Below are 5037 nucleotides of genomic sequence, written 5' to 3' on the forward strand. Positions count from 1 at the left end.
CAGTCTCTCTCTCTCTTCTCTCTCTCTCTCTCTCTCTCTCTCTCTCTCTCTCTCCTCTCTCTATCTCTCCCTCTTCTCTCTCTCCCTTTCTTTTGGGGCATTATAGTTTGCAATACAGGTATTGAAAGTTTAGCCTGTATACCCCTTTATTTACCTACTTCTTATTTTCAACACAGTTCATGTCCAGAGTGATCATTTCTAACTATCATATCATTGTGGTCCTTTATCTATTCTAATTGCCCTCTCTCATGATTTAAGGTAGGTTTCCAACAATGGGTGAGCCCTCCTAGTCCTTGTTTCTACTGTCCTTGAGTAATAGACTCATATTATGTGTTTTTTATATCCACAAACAGTGCAATCACTCTACGTCTGTCCTTCTCCTTCTGACTTATTTCACTCAGCGTGATACTGTCCATGTCCATTTATTTTTAGCAAATTTCATGAGTTCATTTTTCCATGTGGTGGCATAGTATTCCATCGTGTATTTGTAACAAGTTTCTTTATCCAGTCATCTGTTCTTGGGCACTCGGGTTGTATGCAGATTCTGGCATTGTGAATAATGCTGCGATGAACAGAGAAGTGCAGGTGGCATTTCTGCTGCATATTTTTGGGCCTCTAGAGTATATTCCCAGAAGTGGAATTTCTGGGACATATGGAAGCTCTGTTTCTAGCTTTCTGAGGCCAATATTGGTTTCCCAAAAGGTTGCACCAGTTGGCATTCCCACCAACAATGAATGAGTCTCTTTCTCCCTGCATCTGCACCAGCACTGATTGTTCTTGTTCTTTTGGATGTGTACCAGTTTCTGTGGGGCGAGATGATATCTCCTTGCTGATTTGAGCACACACATTTTTAAGCCAAACCATTGAACTTTTCAGCTCCATTGACCAAATATCAGAGGGAGTGCCCCAAACCCTAAGCACTACAGAACAAAAGAGAAGGACTCTGAGGATTCCTTGCCAACTGCAAGGGATATTCTGTGAGCTCTGGAACAGAAACATTTAGGCTGCTGGGGTAGTAGAATAAGTCTTTTTGTCTCACCCATCATACCCACCATCCAAGATGTGAAGATGGAGAAGAAAAGGAGAATGACTCTTTTGGAAATACACCATTTTAGGGACAAGCTGTGGGAAGCAGAGGGAGAATTATTTATTTTTTATTGTGTGTAATAATAGATTTATGTTCAACTCTGAAAACTAAAGGAAAATACTCCTGGTTGAATAAAAAATTAATAAAAAATTATGATAGATATGTGAATATATCAGGTTCTTTAGTAGAGGCAATATTCCCTTTGGGAGAAGAAACACAACTTTTGCATAGACATAGGATATACTTTCCTAAAGAAACCATAAGAAAAGAATACATAGAAAAAAATAATTTCTATTCTCTATACACTATCCTTTTGTTTTCTTATTTTTTTAATTTTTGCTTTTCTGAAAATATATATCCTATCTTTTCAAAGGTTATCTATGACTTAGAAACACACAAAAAATACACATTTCAATGCATTCTTACAGCAATTCTGCATTTGTGCATGCAAATTAAATTATCTGACCTGGGATGGAAAGCATCTCCCCTTTCCTATTATGAGAAACTACATAACATGTATTTGTCATAAATAGTTCTTCTGTTTGTGTTTTATTTGGGAGTCACACTCAGCTATGCTTAGGGCTTACTCTTAACTCTATGCTCAGAGATCACTCATGGTAGGCTCAGGGGATTGATATGGGTTACAAGGTAAGCACCCTACCCACTGAACTACAACTCTGATCCCACATAAATAATTTTTAAGAGATAGGGTGCAAAAGGGAATTAACAAAGCCCTCATATATATGAGTTTGGGCACAGGGAGGTAATGATTTGGTAATTAAGATAATGATTTGGTCATTTAAAATGCTAATTAATGACTTGACTTGGTAAGTAAATAAAAAAGAAATCAGGGTCACAGTGGAGTGGAGAAAGAGAGAGAGAGAGACAGAGAGAGACAGAGAGAGAGAGAGAGCATGAATTACCACAGATACGTATCCTGCAGGGGCTGGAGCGATAGCACAGCGGGTAGGGCATTTGCCTTGCATGCAGCCAACATGGCCGACCCGAGTTCGATTCCTCCGCCACTCTCGAGAGCCCGGCAAGTTACCGAAAGTATCTCGCCCACACGGCAGAGCCTGGAAAGCTACCCGTGATGTATTCAATATGCCAAACACAGTAACAACAAAGTCTCCAATGGAGACGTTACTGGGCCCGCTCGAGCAAATCGATGAACAACGGGAGGACAGTGACAGTGCTTCTAGGGATGTACTACAACCTCCAAGTTCTGGATTAGAATCTTAGGAAAATAAATTGCTCAGATAAGTTGATACCTGAGCTACCAGGAATGATCCCAGAATGCAGAATCAGAAGTAAGATAAGAGCACTGCCTAGTGTATGCCACCCCATCCCCAATCCCAACCCCCTCCAAAAACAAAAAATGTATTATCCAATCTTTCTGGTAGGCAGAAATTCAAATTGCATCGTACATGAAAATTAAGGTGCAGACAAGAGCAGTTCTTGATGGAGGATTGGGGGTTAAACAATCTTGCTTCTTCTACCTTGCAGAAGCTGCCCTTATCTCTAAGCTTCTGGATCCACCACCTCTTACCTTTCTCTTTATTTCCCTTTTTTTCATGCCATCCTCTCCTCTTCTCTATTCTAATTCTGTCTGTGTTCCTCATAAGGATATTTTCAATCACACTTAGGATCCAATTAAATCACCTAATAGAAGTTCCCAAACGTATAGGGCCAAAACCACTCTCTTTCCAGGAAAAAAAAAGTACTTTGTGGTTCTCTTAAAATTTACTTTTCTTAAATGAACAAACAGGAAGCACTCCCAATGTACCTGATCCTTCTACCACCTCCTGAATCATTTATTTCTGAGCCCCTCATCCAGGGCAATTTCCAAGTTTCCTCTCTGAGAAATAAGGACAAGTTCTTTAATTAAATCATATCTGCAAAGACCCATTGTCATATAAGTCAACAGCCAAAACTTCTAGAGATTAGGACTGGGTATTATTGGGGGTCTAAGTTAGCCAAAGCTTCTAGAGATTAGGACTGGATATGATTCTATCACTGTCACTGTCCTCCCGGTGTTCATCAATTTGCTCAAGCGGGCCCAGTAACGTCTCCATTGGAGACTTTGTTGTTACTGTGTTTGGCATATCGAATACATCACGGGGTAGCTTGCCAGGATCTGCTGTGTGGGCAAGATACTCTCGGTAGCTTGCCGGGCTTTCCGAGAGGGGCGGAGGAATCGAACTCGGGTCGGCCATATTGGCTGCGTGCAAGGCAAACGCCCTACCACTGTGCTATCGGGGGGTCATTATTCAGACAACTGCCTGTGAGTATCAAGTTCATGTTCCTCTATCAGCAAAATACTACTGCTTCCAGAACTCACGTGCTTTTGGTCCAAACCTGACTAGCATTCCTCTATTTCATACCTAGATTCATGAGAGAAAGCACTTACTCCAGTTTGAACCCTGTGTCTATCTAAAATCACATTGGCGATGATTTAGAAGCAAGGTCTAAACAGAAATATTCAGGGCCCATTTATGCAAGAGATTTGGGGTAAACAACATCATAATGTGCACTTAAATCTAAACTAAATGAAATCAGCAATTTAATTTTTCAAAATGTCCTTGATGCTGAAAATAGATCTTGGGGCCAGAAAGATAGCACAGCAGATAGGGTGTTTGCCTTGCACACTGCCAACCAGGTTCCATCCCCGGAACCCCTTATGGTATACTGAGAACCACCAGGAGAATTCATGAGTGTAGATCCAAGAATAACCCCTGAGCATCGCTGGGTGACACAAGAAGCCAAAAATAAAAGTTGATCATAACCTAGACCAGTTGAGGAAACTATATCTACCCTATAACAGTAGGTCACTGTTTCCCCATCTCTGTGACTCCATAATCTTTCCCTGAGCAGAAAGGCTCTTGGCCACTCCACCCATTCACTAAGGTTCTTTAGTAAAGGCAATATCCCCCTCTTAATAAAAATACACATCCCTATAAAATTAAGAAAAACAAACATCTTTTGCATAGACACTGGGTATGCTTTCCTAAAGAAAAAAAGAGATAAAGAAGACACAGTGGAAATAATTTCTATTCTCTACACACTATCTTCTCAAAAGTTATCTGTGCCTCTAGAATCATAAGAAACCCCTCTCAATACATTTCACAGAAATTCTGCGTTTATGCTTACAAATGAAATGATCTCATCTGGGATCAAAAATCTTCCCTTACCTGAAGAGGAATTCAGTACCTCTCTGCACATCACTTTACATTTAGTGACTTGGTGCTTCCTTATGTCAGTAACTCTGACAATCATATACAGTTTTTTATATTATATATAATAATTTTATTTTCTCCAACTACAGCAATAACTTGATATGCTCATAGCTATTGCTATTATAAAAAGAAATTAAATCCTGATAAGTCAAAGAAAATTAGGTGATCTTTCCATTTCCTATATGATCATTTTCTTATTACTGAACATACTGTTTATCATCAGCATTTCCTATGTTTTAATCTGATTAAAATCAATTGTTGCTTTTTGCACATTATTTTATGGCATCAGCAATTTATATGTCCTGCTTTTGCCTGTATTTAAATTGACATTAAGATATGGGAATTTCCACACAGGGAGTGTGGAGAAATTGTGCTAGGAATTTACAAGTTACTTCATCCTCTTTTTTTTCTGGTTTCCCTCACAGTTTAGAGTTTCTTCCTGGCTCTGTGTCAGGAGTTCCTCCTGGCTGGCTCAGGGGACTGTATGGGGTGCCCAGGATCAAACCCAGATTGGCTGCTTTCAAGGCAAGCACCCTACCTGCTGTCCTATCTCTCCATCTCTACATCCTCCTTTTTGTGGAAGGTTTAGTTAGAGGTTCCATGGTGAGAGAGATAAACAATCCCAACAAGTCATATTCTACACAGTAAGAAAGGTTTTATAATCTTAACATCTTTCATATCTGTCACAAGTTTGGATGTCACTTAAATACTTTT

This window comes from Sorex fumeus, unplaced genomic scaffold, assembly GCF_029834395.1.
Source record: "Sorex fumeus unplaced genomic scaffold, SorFum_2.1 ptg000007l, whole genome shotgun sequence".
Taxonomy (NCBI): Eukaryota; Metazoa; Chordata; class Mammalia; order Eulipotyphla; family Soricidae; genus Sorex; species Sorex fumeus.